Source organism: Podarcis melisellensis, assembly GCF_964234715.1.
Source record: "Podarcis melisellensis genome assembly, chromosome: 1".
NCBI classification, from domain to species: domain Eukaryota; kingdom Metazoa; phylum Chordata; class Lepidosauria; order Squamata; family Lacertidae; genus Podarcis; species Podarcis melisellensis.
Window position 1 is genome coordinate 101,351,958 of NC_138528.1, and position 17,275 is coordinate 101,369,232.

Sequence of the window (17,275 nt, forward strand, 5' to 3'; positions counted from 1 at the left end):
CTTCTTTTTGTGTATTCTATAATCAATGGAGGAAAACAGAAGGAATTAAGTGCATTTCCCCAAAACAAAACAAATAAGTCCTGTGTGGGCATTCAGAAGAACTCACAAAATAAACAATTTTTTTAAAATGGAAGCTTAGAGCATGACATGCAGTGAAGAATATTCTGTTTTCTTTAAAAAAAATTATTTCTTAGCTTCACTCTTCCCAAAAATTCTTATACTAAGTCAAAGACTGCAATCGGTTGGATTAAGTTAGGCTGCAATCCTAACTCTTTCTCCTCAGAAAGAAGTTCCATTTGATTCAGTGGGGCTTACTCCCAGGTAAATGAGGTTAGGATTGCATGGGCAGTCATTAATAGGTGTACTCCATTGTTTTTAAAAGTAATTAACACCATAAGAAGCAATATATAATCCTCAACACTTAATACACATTCATTCTAGATGAGAGATTTCCAGCCAGCGATGCACTCATAATTTTAGACTGAATTAAATGATCGTAATGTTATTGCTTCACTTACTTCAAAAGGTCTTACTCTGGTGGTGTGCACCAGCCACAATATTTGACTTGCATCTGTAGCTTTGGGAAGCAACCTGATCTGTTTCAGAGCCACACTGTTTATTTCCAATTTGTGTTGGGCCAGACTCAGCCCCACTTGTCATTACCGGGACATCCTCTTTTTCCAGCTGCTGCTGCTGCCCGAGTTGATTTAAACTATTCTTTGTTTAGCAGCCACCACAGTATTGAGGATTTTACAAAGGACATTTCATTAAAACTTCAAACAGGATGAATGGAGTTGCCGCACTCACCTCATAGGAAGAGCCAGTTTGGCCAACAGAACTTTGCCGTTTTCCATTTGCATGCACTGTCCCTGTTTGATGGGAAATTAATCCAATCGTCTCTTTGAAAACTTGAAAAATGTCAAAGCATAAAAAAGTCAGAAACGGCAAGTGCAAGCCATAAAAAGTTTAAATCTGGCATGAGCATTACAGATGATGGCAATAGCAGTTCCTGCTGCTAATGATTCGATCCACTGTTGTATAAGCAAAACTCTTCTTTTGAAAGAGGTGCACTGAAGCCCCTGAAAGGCATCTTGTGAGGCAAGGGGGGGGGTTAGCAAGCCCTGAAATGTATGGTGGGGGGGGTGCAGTGGCACAATAACAGTGTTTCTGATCACAGGGGGGGTTCCAAGTGCACTTTGCATGCACAGGGATGTTGCTCCCCCCCCCCATTGCCTGGTTTCAGCTGTCAAGTGTTCTCTCTGAACATCTGAAAAAAGAGTGTTAAAGTTGGTTGGAACTGCAACACTTTAAATATTTTGTTTATTTAGTGTCAACACCAAACTGTGGCTGGAATGAGTCCTTGATGCTTGCCTGGATCAAGAACAGACAGATGTATGTGTGGAGACCTCTTAGTTTTGCAAAGCTGGAATGTAGTCTACTATAAAAGGGTAAGAGTCCTAGCCATTGCTCTACTCACTTTCATCTTTCTGGTCTCTCTTCTGCATTTGTCTCTTGCCATTCCCACAACCCCTAGAAGGCTGTCCATGAAGGAATGTGGTTCTTGGACTGAAAAGGTTCCTCACCCCAGTTTAAGACTTTAAAGGACATAATCAGCACGTTGAATTGAACCCAAAACCAAATTGGAAGCCAATGGATGTGGTCTAATGCATGATCTAACCTGCTAGACCCATGTAAAACCATGTCAATTAATGCATTAAAAAAATTGCATTGAGCATGGGAAAATTCTGAATATAGCAGACTTTTACTTCAAGTGAACCAAGACTGAACAACAAGCACTGTGCCAAAGATCTGCACTTGTTTTGTGTCCAATTTAATTAACATTTATGGAGTATGAAGTAAACAATGAGCAAGACTTACCCCTAAATTCCCCTTGCCTGTTGGCTCCACTGTTCTGCCACATGCTGGAGATCTGTAACTTCATTTGTGAGAGGAAACTAGAGAAATCCCTGCAGCCTAGTTGTGAAACCTGGCTGGCTTCCTGTCTTGATTTATTCCACAGCCAATGAATTGTTCACACTCGTCTACACTGTCTGGATTGAATTACATATTGCTAAATATGCATAGCTGAAAACTCTGGTTATTTAGGGCTGCCTTTAGTGAATATTTTTAGTGTCTGGAGAACACGTAACTACTGTATCCTAGTCACAAGAAATGTGGAAAGATAGGTGTCAGGATTCAAAACCCACCTAGGAGTTATTTCAGGAGATAGGCCAATGGTAGTAAAAAAATCAAATACTATGCTAAATAATTGATATTTTGATAGCATTCAGTGGTCTCCTAAATCTGTTGCTTCAGCCCACCCGCCACCCCTGCAGCCTGCCTTTCATCCTCGGTGTGCAGTAACGACATCTATCTATCTATCTATCTATCTATCTATCTATCTATCTATCTATCTACCTATCTATCTATCTATCATCTATCTATCTATCTCTGAATCCTGGACTGGCAAACTATCTCTGGGCCCAGCTGAATGTGATAGCAAACACTCCATTTGTTGCTGCTTTTCTTGAAACACACCTGAATCTCATTGGGACTGTAGTGTCGAGGTTCAATAACCTTTTTGCCATGGCTTTGCCAAAAAATCCAACCCCCTTCCAACATTCCTAGTATTAGTCCTGAGAGAGAAGCTTCCATTGGTGTCCCTTCTTGCTTCTGTTACTGTTTAAAAAAGGCAGGGGAGAGAGAGAAGATCACGTGATGCATTCAGGCTATATACACACTATCCCTTTAAGGCACATTCTCAGCCAGGAGCAGGTGAGGGAGAGCTTCATGGAGGCCCCTCCAGTGGTGGGGAGGGGGGTTGCTGCTTCTGTAGGGCATCCGGTCATAGCTGTCAAGTGTCCCTTATTTGAAGGGACAGTCCCTTATTCCAGCGCCATGTCCCGCTGCTGTCCCTTATTGATGGATGTCCCTTAAATGTCCCTTAAATGATGCTTCTTAAATTTCAAAGGAAGCAGCTCCTCTCCCTCCCTCCTTGCCGGCCAGGGAGGAGGAAGGCTCCAGCTGTGTTGCTCACCCAATAAGAAGTCTAAGAACAACTGGGGGGTGGAGCTTGCATGCCTTGTGTGTGGCTAGTTAATGCAAGCTGAGGGGTTTTTTGAATGCTGGATGCCATTTTGTTGCACGTGCTGCTGCTGCAAACTTTGCAGTGCAAAGCCAGGCCGGGGAGCCATCTTAAGTTGAGGCTGCATAGGCCTTGTGGTGCATGTGATTCAGATTCTATTAAGCTGAACCTCTGGTTACAAAGTTGGTGGGACAGTGTTCTCGAAGCTACCAGCATGAGTTTGACCAGACTGCAGGAGGACAGGAAGACTGGAGTGCCCAGAACAGGTGATGCTGCAGGTCCCTTATTTTGGCTGGTGGTCCCTTATTTTCAAGGCTGGTGGTCCCTTATTTTCAAATCTGTAAGTTGACAGCTATGCATCTGGTCAGAATTTGGCACTCCCTGAAGCACTGAAGCAATGGTTCCTGATGGACCCTGACCCTGTTTTGAAGAATCACAGTACAGTGGTACCTTGGGTTAAGTACTTAATTCGTTCTGAAGGTCCGTTCTTAACCTGAAACTGTTCTTAACCTGAAGCACCACTTTAGCTAATGGGGCCTCCCACTGCTGCCGCACCGCAGGAGCACGATTTCTGTTCTTATCCTGAAGCAAAGTTCTTAACCTGAAGCACTATTTCTGGGTTAGCGGAGTCTGTAACCTGAAGCATATGTAACCTGAGGAACCACTGTATTCGTTTTAGGTTGCCCAGGTGATATCTATCATTCATGGAGGTCAATCACAGGTCAATCATGAAAGCATCTGCAGATGTCTGGGACGAGGACCAAAGAGATACAGTGGGTGAGGGAAGTAATGTGTCTTACTATTGGGGGGCGGGAGGACTGAGAGGGCAAAAACCATACTCTGACTGTAAGGGGGCAACAGGTGGAGCTGCCCATAGGAGAGCAGCAGAGGATGGGAGGTTAAGGTAGCATAGGAATAGGGGAAGGAAATGGCAGAAGGAAGGCATCCCACTTGTTTCCTAAGATGTGGGACCCAATCACAGGTGGCCTGTCACATAAGGAAAGTTGGGCCTTTGGGGGCATATTTTGCCACAAACCTTCAGTGGCAATGGTGGTTTCTTTTCCAGCTACTGGAAAAAGCAGCCCAGTCCTGTGTTCAGGTTTGCTGCCTGCATTCTAGCAGCATTTTGTTGTCGTGGTGCTGTTGGGAGAGGGTTTGGGTTCTAAAGCTCTTTTTGGAGTGCGGGAAACAGAAACGCTTTGGTGACTGGGGAAGTCTGGCAGGCATCAGAGTGAACTCCTAGGGACCAAGGTCCCTTCAGCTCCCCCCAAATATTTGAGGGGGCTGCCCCCCAAAGTTAATGGGCATTGCCATCATTCAAATGCCGTGCATGTGCCATGTCCTGTGATCGATTATGCGGGGAGGGGCTTGCTTGCTCCCCCCAACATATTTTATTGAAGTTGGCCCTCCTGGTGGCAGGGGGTTCCACAGACGCCCCAGAAGGATCTGGGAAACATTCCATGGATTCTGTGTGACATGTAACCCCAAAGCGATGGGCACAAGGGGTGATCTCTCGTGACCTGTGGAGGAACCCCCAGGTGGGTCGAAGGGCTGCGTGGCGAAGCCAAGGCTGCTTCTCCTCCTTTCTTCGGCTCTCTCTCGCTCTCTCCCTCCGCCTTGCAACGCGGGCGACCAGCCCTGCAGCTCGTCTCAACCCCTCTGATCAGCCAAGCCACGCTAATTGGCTAGCCAATGGCGAGGCAGCCCAAGAATTTAGCGCGGCTTCCGGCGCTCTCATTGGCTGGCGGGAGTGTCGGGGAGGCTGAGCGTTCCAGAGCAGGACTGCAGTGCACGCCGCCAGCCTCGCTCGCTGCATTGTGCGCTCGTGGGATGGGGCGGCTGGCCCGAGGCGGGCGGCTGGCCACGCAAGCGGTGAGTAGCCCGGGTTCCCCCCACCTTGATGACTGTTTTTAAATAGGGGGGAAAGGAGGGTCCCCGTGTGGAGGAGGAGGCACAGCGCTGCGCGCGAGAGGCGCGGAGTCTCAGGCGAGGCTTTTGTTGTGCGTTGCTCGCTGCAAGCGCTGGGGATCTGCAGCAACAGATGAAATGTTTGGGGAATTGATCGGCGCGCTTTGCAAGTGCACGATCACGAGCGCGCTAGTTTCCCCCCTTCCTGGGTCTGGTCTTCCCTCCTCGTCGGCGAGAGTGTCATGGTCAGTCCATCGCCCCCAAGGATCAAGAGCTGGCGAGCTTTCAGAGGGCAGGAAATAAAATAGGCGCTTCGCTGGGGGGAAGTTTCCGAGCTGGAGATAATACAGACGGATTCGAGACGGGAGGCTTACCTACGAAATACAGATGTATTTCTTTGCTAAATGAAGTGGACTTAAAAAAACAAACAAGCCTCTCCCCCGCACCCCCACCCCCAGTGACCGCAGAATACTTTGCAGCCTGGTGGTTGATCCCCACAGATGAAATACTTAAAATAAATATCTACGTGGATCTTCGCTGTTTTGTGGTATTCGAATTAAAGCTACATCCTAGTTTTAAATATTACAGCAGAAACTCTATTAAGAGGAACAAACCAGGCCTTGTAGTTGAATATCTAGAACAGCTCCGTTGAGATGCTTAGGTTAAAGTTGATTCAGTTCTATTGATTTTTGGTCAGACCGTTTAGCGTGTTAAGTGTGAATAAATGGGATGCATTTGGTGGTATACTGAGGATGCAGAACTCCTTTTTATTTAACAGGCTCAAGAGTTTACATTTTTTGAGGCTCCTTTTCTACTAATGTGACATACACACAAAGTTAATAGGCCTGCCTTAAGTACTCAAATGTTATGTAAATGCATTTTGCTGTGAATTCCAATAGTTGCTTCTCATAGTTGCAAAGCATTTTGTCTGTAGAGTGATGCTCTTTTCATTGGATGGACATGTGTCTAGAACTGCTAAAAATTGATAGGTAAAGCCGGTACTTGCTGAGAAAATCTCTTAAGGGAAGATGGAAGTCCAAGTCTAAGTTTAATCTTATGCATGTTTGCCCAGGAGAAAACCCATGGGACTTAACTCCCAGGAAATCATGCAAATTGCAATCACTGGCTGTAATCTTTTGCACACTTACTTGGGAGTAAGTACCATTGAACACATTGGGACTTACTTTTGAATAAACATACAAAGCTGTTAGATCATAAGTACATTTACTAGTGGTCTGTATTGGTAATACAAGCGGAGTGATTCACACATTTATTTTAATGTGGTAGTCTAGATAATGTTGCACATTCTAGCCTGAATGCCGTCTTGCCACTTAAAAATGAAAAAATTATTTCAGTCCTGAGATTTGCTTGCTTGTTTGTTTTTGTAAAAAGAAAATATATTGTGAACTTCAAAAGGTTTTCCTTTGGAATTGTTCATTTACCATAAAAACTTTCATAACTTTAATGACTCAAGAAAAATTGCAATTACTTTAATTCATCTAAGTCTGTCATTTTGGGCATTTGCTAGAATGACTGTTTTTGAAGTGATTCTTTGATTTCAAAATTGGTCTCGTTGACTGACTTCTGAGTTAACATGCATAGCATCAAGTAATTCCACATGTGTGTTGTGAGAGCCAGTGTGGTGGTGGTGTGAGAGTGTCGGAGTAAGACCTGGGAGACAAGGGTTCAAATCCCCACTCAGCTATGAAACTAACTGGGTGTGGCCAGCCATACCTACCTCACAGGGTTGATGTGGGGATTGATTGAAGAAGAGGCAAAAAAGGTGGGATAGATAGGCAATAAATAAATAAAACCGTTTAATAAGTACAACATCAAATAATTTACACATGGATGAAAAGGGGCGAAGATGCTTTGAACTGGTCTTCCATAAATGCATGATGCTTATAAATTACCTGATGTGTTTCAGGAAAAACAAGAGTAGGGCAAAGAATATTGATGTGTCGTGGCTTGGTAAGGTAACTAGAGGGTTATATCTTCAATAAATATTCCCACTTCTTACCTTTCTCTTTTCTTTTTAAAAATCTGTCTCATTCCATTTTGCGAGTTTGAATAAGCTATTTCGAGATTTATTATTATAGATAGAACGTCTACAGCTTGTGATCTCAAGCTGTAACATTCATTGAATGTGATGCATATCCAAGATTTGAAGTCAAACGATGAGATGTGATTTAAAGGATATTAATCTTTCTTAAATTCACTTTAAGTCCAGGTGGTATGGCTTGACAGGTTTGTGGATTGCTGCCACAGTTGGCAGCAAGATATGTAGCCTTAAAGTCGAGGCAAGTTAAACGTGAGGAAATTATTGTGTGATCGACTTTGTTTTTTTGTAAGAATCCTGACGTCCATCTATCATAGATGGTTACAAAAAATGGCTTATAGGAGCAAAGCTAGATCCAAAAAGGTGGCCGAGAGATGGAGCTAATTATCTACAGTGCACACTGGGACAACTTACACACATAAGATGCATTTCTGCATATGGAGGGGTACCAATGGGAACCTTTTTGTTGCTACCGCACTTGGGAGTTGGGCACCCTAGAAATCATCCAAACATCTACAACTAGATCACACTCCCATTGTAAGGATTTTGAATTGTTTCCACATGAGGAAATATTGGTTGATTATTTCGAACAAATATTTCTTTTTCTCTTTTAAAATTTATATCCCACCCATCTGGCTGGGTTTCCCCTGCCACTCTGGGCGGCTTACAACATATATAAAAACACAACAAAACATCAAACATTGAAAAACAAAATATCCTATATAAGCAACCAACCAACCAATAAATAAATAAATAAATCAGCAGAAATCAATAATAACAGTGACGACAACAACAAAAATAGTAATAAACAGTTTACAGTTATACCCAAATTAAAATAACCACCAACTCCACCTAAACATTTAACCAACACCAACCCGACAAAAACAAAACAGAGGAACCAAAATTAGAACCGTTTAAAACAATTTAAACATTTTAGCAAGTTGCCCCAAACCAAGAGTTGTTCCAGCAATGTCCCAGTGGCCTCCCAAGAGCCTCTTTTAGCCGTTCAGGGTGAGTCTGGGCCCCCTCCCTAGACCAGGTGGAAATGGGCCTTGCAGCAGGGAGCAGGTCTTCCTTCTAGCACTCATGGCAGCAGCAATGGTTATTTATCGAAACAAATTTCTCTGCCCTACTTAGTGTAGTTACTTGGATATATGTGCACGTAAATACAAATATTCAAATAGGAATAATGAAGCAAAAGTGGTTAGCTGTTGATCAGTATGTATTTGGCAGTGCAGTCTGGTCTGCATGTGCTTGGAAGTTATTCCCACGGGGTTCAGTGGGGCTCAGTCCTAGGCAAGTTGCATAGGACCACCCCTTGTTAAAATCAGTGGCATTTATAACTGCTTTCTGTCCTTTTCCGTGTACAAGACTAGGGTTTTTTCTTTAAAAATCATGCCAAGAGATGGGGGTCGTCTTATACATGGGTCGTGCATAGGGTGGATGTTTGATTGGTTGCTGCCACGGCTGTTAGCGGCTATTGTGCGTGTGATTGGTTTCTGTGTTAAATGGATGGTGTTGATTGGCTGAAGCTGCGGCAATTGGGCGTGCGATTGGCAGCTTCTACCGGCGAGGGGACGGACGAGGCAGATTTTGCGCTGGGTGCAGGTGAGCGATTTTCTGCAATCCCCTCCCAAAGCTCAACAACTCCGTGCCATCTCCCCTCCATTTTCTTAAATTTGAGTCCCCCAAAATAGGGGGCGTCTTATACATGGGGGGATCTTGTACACGGAAAAGTATGGTAACTATGGCTGGAAGGGTGATACCCATTTGTTTTTAGTGTCTACAATTCATTTTAGAGCTTTCTTGAAGAAATACATTTATGCTGTCCATTTCTAGCAAACTATATTTAGTTTCTGGAACTGTTTTCATAGAATAATGGAGTTGTAGAGTTGAAAGGGACCACGAGGGTCATCTAGTCCAACCCATTGCGATGCAGGAATCTTTTGTCCTACGTGAGGCTTGAACCCACGACCCTGAAATTCAGAGTCTCCTGCTCTACCGACTAAGCCATCTTTTATTTATTTTATTATCACGCTGCTGGAGAACCATTAATCCAGTGTCAAGAGTCCAGTAACACCGATAGCGCTGTAGAATCAAGTGTGGGGGTGTGGCCATGCTTGTTACTGTCTATGATTACTGAATATGTGATATTGAATTCGATGATGATTCTGATAGAACTGGATAATCCCTGAGAATATGCTTCAGTACCTAAAATTATTATTTTGACTGTGTGTTAGGTTTACTGGTTTCATAGCTTACATAGTAGCTTTATTTTCTCAAATAAAATCAACCTTCTATGAATCAAGTCTCTGTGTGTGAATATGGCACTAAGATTATATCTAGTGGTAGCCTTGCACCAGCAGAAAGCACTTCTACTTGGACAAGGCAGGGCACCCAATATTTTCTGGCCTCTGCAATGACTACATCCTCTACGGACCCATGAAAAGTTGTTCTAGAGCACTGGGAGATCTGCCAGGAGAGAATGAGAGAACTGTGATAAGAGGGGATTGGTGTAAATTGAATGTCTCACCTCACACAAGTAAAAGTGCTTTACACTAGCACAAATACAGCAAATACACAAATACAGATTTCTTTCTGTGACACATAATTGAAATCAATGAGCATTATTCCACTGGGTAGGATTTATGCAACATGTTCACAAAGCCATCCGTCCTCCATTTTCGGTATTTGCAGTGTAAATGGGAAATGGAACAGGATTCTTCTGGAGTTGATAAGCTATAGCTTACACAGATGACATGCAAAGTTGAACTATTAGCTTCTATATGCACTTTTCAATAATTAAATGGTTAGACTGGTAAGAAGGAAATACTAAACTCATTTAATTGTGCATGCGCATACACACACACAGTATGTGCAACTGTTGTACATGTATATTGTTCAGGGTACTCATTGCATGTCCAATATGTGGAGGAAAGAACATTTCTATAAAGCTATGGCTTTGTGCAGTTTCTATGGGCTTTTAAGATAAAAGACCTATAAGCTTTGTTGATATATCCTAAGCATGATAACAATGGTTCCTCCAGTCCCATATTGAAAACTGGCTCATAACCAATAAATACTTTTTTATGTCTGTGTTAAGTTCGGTTCTTAGGAAATGCTGCTGTCATAACTCTCAGTCTAGCAAATGTATGTGGTAATAGGTTGCTGCGGGTACATTTATTACAAAGTCTGCAGTAATGGTTTAAGAGTACTGTATCCAGCATGGGATAATATATGCACAATCCCAAGCATTTCTTAATAGAATCTCTCTCAAATGCTACCAGCTTGTGTCTTAGGTACTGGCCTGGTTCATTAAACTATAGGCTTCTGTGTTCTCCTCCCCTGCCAGTACAGCTGTGAGGAGTTCAGAAGCTTCTGCTTCCTTTATAGATTAACCACAGTTTACCTTTACTGCTGAACCCTAAACCGTGGTCAGTCTTAATTGTGTTTAGTGACAAGCCAGCTTTATAAAATATGGTTTGAAGTTGGCTGGTTTCCACAGAGTCCTTAAAATGTAACACTAAACCATAGCTGGCCATTATATGTATGAACCGCAACAAGGAAGATTTTGAAAGCGTTTGTTTCCTTTTTAGTTTAACCATACTTTGCATCATTGAATCCAGAAAACTATGGTTTATGAAGCTGGCTTGTTTCAATAAACTGTAGTTAAGAGTACCCACAGTTCAGGTTTGGATGCAATGCTAAATAGTGGATAATTTAAAAAGGGATGGAAAACTTACGATTGCCTTGTGGCAGTGGAAGAGAGGGGAGCGTATGAGCCGCAGGCTCATTCATGTAATGGTAAGCCATATTTATTGTTGCTTCCAAAGCAGGCTTGTGGAGTGACAAGCCTAGTCTTGGTAGTAACTCTATGCCTGCACTTGACCCTGTAGGAAGTTCCTGAAATGCGTGAACAACCATTGAATGGATATATGTGCATTTGGCAAAGCAATCAGATGACTGCATTTGTTGCATGTGTAGCAGCATTCCTCATGTGTCAGTTTAGAAATTGCTTGGGTTGCTGATTCCCCGTGGCTTCCTTCCATAGGGAGGCCTTTAAATATTTGAATTTAATACACATGGAATGAGCAAATCCTGTGGGATGCAACAACACTCAACTTCAATGAATAGCAGTTGCATACAACTTTTGATTTGATAAGCCTAAATTAATCAGCATAGTTTTGGGGTGGTTTGTGTTTTATCCAATGCTTTTTCCCGCAACAAGAAAAAAGCACTATAGCATTTGTGTGTTGATTCTTAAACACTTACATTTCAAAAATATATATGCATTTCAGTCTTTATGCTGCAGATCTAAAGGGAGCTTTCAAATAGATCTAAATCAGTGAGACAGTTTTCTTTATCATAAAATTAAGAGTAAATAGATGTCGACCATAATTGTTCTATTTAGAACGCATTCTTAGCACTATTGTTAAAATCCTTGGCACGGGTGCAGACTAAAGCTTTGATTGTGCTCAACAAGTTTACATATGTTGTTCCCTTTCATGTGGCAAACACTTTGAATCAGTTGAGTAATCTTGTAGTTGTGTTTCAGAGCTGCAGGAATGTTTACCATTAGTGAAAATTTATTCCATCCTGCTGCATAAATGCTTGGAACTAAAACATTCGGTACGTTACGCTACTTCACCCAAGCGTTCTAATGCTATAAGTAACCTTTGGGATGCCTAAACAGAAATATTGTATTGTTCCCGTATCCCAGCCAAAATATTATTTGATCATTTGGGACAGTGGTAAAATCCTGTCTTATGAACAATACTCCCTTGAGCTATATGAGATGAGAGTGGGTGTAATGCCTTGCATTTGCTTGGAGGGGAGGGAAATAAGGCACAAGCTCATGTCAGCAATGGATTGTGCAATTTGTCTACTTTTATCCTTGAAGCTGTTTCCAGGCACCAGTAGGCTAGCCTGGACCACCCCTGTGGGAGACCTGCACGGGGCTGGAAAATTTGGAGATGAAAGCAATACATACTTTAAAAGCATTAAATTCCTCCTTGATTCCACTGTTATCTGTAAAGTGAGCAAAGGAGATCAGTTACAAAAGAGAGAAACTTGATAATCAAACAAAGGTACTCCTTTTTCTCACTTGTTTGGGAAAAATGTTTACCTCGTAATGTTACCTTTCCTATTAATTCCCTTTTCAAACATAATCTTCCTATGTTGGTGTCATTTTATTTGTTTTCTCTCTCTCTTTCCTGCATGTAATGTTCCTGTAGAACAACTGTTCCATTGCATATCTTCTGAGAACTCCACTATCCTGAGTTGCACCTCATTGGTTTTCTGGAGCATCCAGTTACCTAAATGAGCATTATCAAGTGCCAGTTAATTGTGTGGCTTGCAACTGAGGCTAATGGCTGCATTACCTAAATAGTAAACCAGCACAGAATTTCTATCTTGGTGAAAATAAGGTAGGTAAGTAGCGGGGAGCAAAGGTGCTTAAGGATACATTCTTTATACAGTAATTGACTTTTTAAAATCCTTTGAAATTTATGTGGTACGACAAGGTAAAGATTAATAAAATGTTTAAAAACCATATTGTCAGAAAAGCAATATTTATGGTCTGGACAAAATATAAAGACTTATTAGAAAGCAAGACACCGAGATGGTTATCACCAATGGAGGCTAAGGCCCGGAAAAGACTCAATATGGAGGCATGTTGGCCGAAATATTGGGAAATAATAGAAAGAATTGGAGATAATTGGAGGTTGCAGAGCTTGGGGAAATTAAAGAATAAGGTGCAAGATTGGTTACATTACGCTCAAATTCAAGAGGTTTTTAAATTAGATAAAAAGATAGGATTCCAGGTGGAGAAGTCGAAATTAGAGACAGAGCTGTTGGAACCAAAGACTAAGGTGCTTTCGAGAATGTATAACTTGCTGCTTAAATGGAATACACAGGATGAGACTGTTAAATCAGCCATGATAAAATGGGCTCAGGATATTGGGCATAACATCGTGTTTGAGGACTGGGAAAGGTTATGGACCACCGGAATAAAATTCACGGCATGTAATGCCTTGAAGGAGAATATTATGAAAATGATATACAGGTGGTACATGACCCCAGTTAAGCTTGCAAAAATATATCATCTTTCTGACAATAAATGCTGGAAATGTAGAGAGGCTGAGGGGACATTCTTCCATCTCTGGTGGACATGCCCAAAAGTGAGGGCCTTCTGGGAAACGATTTATAATGAACTAAAAAAGGTATTTAAATATACCTTCGCTAAGAAACCGGAGGCCTTCCTCTTGGGCATTGTCGGCCAGAAAGTGTTAAAGAAGGACAGAAGTTTCTTTATGTATGCGACAACAGCAGCAAGAATACTTATCGCAAAGTATTGGAAGACACAAGACTTGCCAACACTGGAGGAGTGGCAGACGCAATTGATGGACTATATGGAACTGGCTGAAATGACTGGCAGAATCCGAGACTTGGGAGAAGAAACAATGGAAGAGGACTGGAAGAAGGTTTAAGGACTATTTACAAAAACAATATAAGTTGTATGAATGTTAAATAGCTGCACGATTTAGAAAATATCAGCTCCAGCAAACAGAACTCGCAAAATAGAAAACTAAGTTATAAGTAAGAAAAGGTTGAATTTTAAGGTAACACTATGTTTAAATTTAAGGTATGAGCAATTGAAAAAATTGGGAAAGTACAAAATAAGGTATGAAACAAGGTAATAATTTGCTGATATTTTTTATTATAAATAATGCAGGGTAAAGGAGATGTGAGGAAGTCCAGTTAGTTATACAAAAAATTTTATTGAAAGGTTGGTTTCTCTTTCTTTTTCTCTCTATTTTTTTATTTTTCTCTTTCTATATTGATCTTTGGGGTATTTGTTCTGGCTTTTTTATGTATTATTTCTTGGTGAAGGGTTTTTTATGTATATTGTTTACTATATATTTGAAAACTTAATAAAATATTATCATAAAAAATAATAATAAAATCCTTTGAAATTTAGTGTACCTTCCTAAATATTTTTTCAGTTGTTCTGTATTCTCCAGCCAAGCCTTCAGTATGGGACAATTGCACCTTAGTTCATGGCTTTGTAATGTTTTTCTCTCTGCTCTTGAATAGCACAGAACAAGATAATTGGTTGATACTGGTAGCACTGATTTCCTCCTCCTGTGTGAAGAATTTCTCCCTCTTATTTTTATACCCAGTGTCAGCTCCTTCAAATTAATTCATTCTGTCTCCTGCGCTGGGTTGAGCTTAGCTTATATAGAGATGAACTTAAATTAAAACTATTGAGTTGAGGTGTAAGACATAACACAATGGTCCTGAGCACAGTTGTTTGGAAGGGTCGTTAATTACAACAGAATTCAGTTCCAAAACCCTCCAGTCCAGATTGCAAATACTTTAGGCGCCATATTTATTACGGATCTGAGGTTAATTTGAATTTATCTGTACCTATCCATCTTTTTGGGGGAAACTACATGGTAGTTTGGGGACAGTATAATCCTTTGTCTCTGTTTCCAAGATAGTGAATCAGGATCTTGAAGGCTTTGAAAACCTATACAAGTCTTCAAGCAGTGGTTGCTGGAGCCTTTAATGACATATGACTGAAAAGGGGTTGAGATTAAGAGAGTTTAGCAGCAAAATGTCAGTCCAGGCAATAAGATCATAGATGGAATTCTAAGGTTTGATAACCAGTGACATACATGCCTTCTCATGACTCAAAGGACAATATTTATTTACATTCTCTATATTTGAACCACGCTTGTCTTCTAGTTATATGCAATGTTCTCCTGGGCATGTTTCCTTTAAGTCAGGGATGCAGAACTAGGGTTGTTGGACTACAACTTCCATCAGCCCCAGCCAGCATGGCCCATGATGAAGGATGTTGGGAATTGTAGTCAAGCAACATCTGGAGGACCATGGGTTTCTGAGCTCTTATTGAAGTGAATTTTTTTTAGGGGGAAATTTCAGTTGGAGGATTTGCGAGATGCCATTATCTTGCCACTAGATCTTTGCTTCAGGGCTGCATATTTGAGGTTAAAAATATTTTGGAGTAGAAATGATATGTAGTTGAAAAGAAAATTTACGGAACCAGGGGTGGAGGGAAGTCACAGGATTCGGAGAATCCCCATTTTATGGATTTGATATTGTTTTTGTGTATATTTTTCTGCGTTTGTTGTTGTATATATTATTTTTTCTGTTTTTGTTATTTTTGTTGAAATTTTAATAATATATATATTTTTAAAGGACTGCATATGGTTGCACTGCCGCAAGAGTAATAAGATACAGAGGGTAGTGCTGAATACGTACGTCTTGCAGGTGTCATTGAAAAGTTGATAATACAGCCACATTTGCTCATCCCAGATAATTTTGTCCTGGCATTGACATCAAGGGCAGCACTTGGAATGACAGGCTCCTCTTGGAGCAGGAAGCTCATTATGCTTTAGGCTTTACACTCCTGAAACTGGCACAGAATTTATATGACATCACATAGCTGGCAAGATAGTAGCTCTGCTCCACAGGCTGTATGGAAACACAGCCTGTGTACAAATAATTCATGTAAGGGCTCCTTTTTTTTTCAGCCGAAGAGGGAATATTAACTTTTATCAACCGGTAGTAGGGTGTCATCTTGGAAAACAGAGTCATATGTTTTCCTGTAGCCCTTTTCCATTTGTGAGGCGAGTTTTTTCCCCCCCCTTCCTAGAGAAGCAAATCTTTGTCTCTTTCATTTTTTTTTTTAAATAGTGGAACTGCTCCAGAACTAAATGGAATGTGGTTTTGAAGAACTATACCATTGGTAGCCCTTTTTGGATGAAGAACATGAGCAGGTTGGAAAAGAGCTCAGTGTCCCAAGTGACCCTTTCCATAAATCAGCAGGAGCTTTGTCGTAGATATCAATTTGTGGTAAATCTCAATGGGCCATGTGAATTAGACCTCAGTATATGAGCTGCAGTGATTTCCTTGCGGCCATAAAATTTGTCCTTTTTTTCATCTGGAGGGCAAAAAGGGATAGACAGAAAATAAAGCTCTTCTCCTTTATTTTGGAGCTAAGACAAGCTAAAGACAACTTGGGTTTGGCTTTTCTGGTTTCGGTTCTTAAATACTTGTTCGAATCTCAGTGTTCCTTGTTTTGTATTCTCTCCCCCCCCCCCAATTCTCCTTCCATGGCTACAACTGTTTTGTTAACTAGGTTCAAATCCTTGCTTGCCTATGAGGCTCACTTGTTGCGGCTAATCGCTATCAACATTTAGTCCAGGCAAAACAGAACTACGGCTAGTGGATAGGCCATTTGACTCTGGTTTGAGTTTACAGTTTGTCCTGGAAGGGGGTTGCATCCCCCCTGAACAGGGGTGAGCCGCCCATGAGGCTAGGTGAGGCTGTTAGCCTCGGGTGGTGGATCCCTCTCCCTGCCCCTGCTATTGTTCTGCTGCCAGCCCTGCTGGGGCTTTGCCCTCAATGCTGGTGCAGCGCTGTTGCCTTCACGGTCCTCACCTCTGTTGCTGCGTCATGGTGATAGCATGGGCACAGCCTCAGGCAAGACTGCAGTTGTGGGACCAGTGGCAATATGGGTGGGGCAGTGGAAGAAAGCCCAGATCTGTGGAGGGGGGGAGTTGGCATGGAGGAAGGGGCATAATCATGGTGTTTTGCCCATAGCAGCAAAATGTCCTGATCCAGCCATGCCCCTGAATTTATAGTTTGGGAGTACCTTCACATGGTACTCTTGTTAGATGCATCAGTGGTGCTGGGTTCCTTTTTCCAGCTTCAGCTGGCTCACTCACCAAGACCCTTCCTTGCTGTCATCATGTATGTCCTTGAAACCTCCAGAATTGATTTGGGTGGGTCAACCCTTAAATTGTTCAGAAACTTCAGCTGGTGCAAAGTGCCGCAGGTAGGTTGCTGATGGGTGATAGCCAGTTTTGTGAGTTCTACCCCAGCTGCTGATCTGTTTCTGTGGTCAACTCAGGCTGCTGATCTTAACCCTTTAAAGCCCTCAACACTTTGGGACCTGTATGCCTCGAGGACCACTGTCTTCCATATGAGCCTCCAAACCCAATTCAGTGATTGTCTGGGACTTATTAATGAGTAAGCCCCATTGGACATGAGTATCATGCCTGATATATTGTATTCTGTTGGAAGCCACACAAAGTGGCTGGGGCGCCCCAGTCAGATGGGCGGGGTACAAGTAAGAAATTAGTAGTATTCTTACTACTACTACTACTATTAGTAAATAGACATAGAATTGCAGT

General features: G+C 41.9%; 1 protein-coding gene across 1 annotated transcript in view; it reads left to right on the forward strand.

The window, feature by feature from the left end:
• The first annotated feature begins 4,843 nt into the window (after window positions 1–4,843).
• Window positions 4,844–17,275, forward strand: part of LYPD6 (LY6/PLAUR domain containing 6) — a 67,236-nt gene continuing 54,804 nt past the window's right edge. Inside the window, exon 1 of the mRNA XM_081930101.1 lies at window positions 4,844–4,957. The gene's annotated coding sequence lies outside the window, so the exon portion shown is untranslated. The remainder of the gene's footprint in view (window positions 4,958–17,275) is intronic.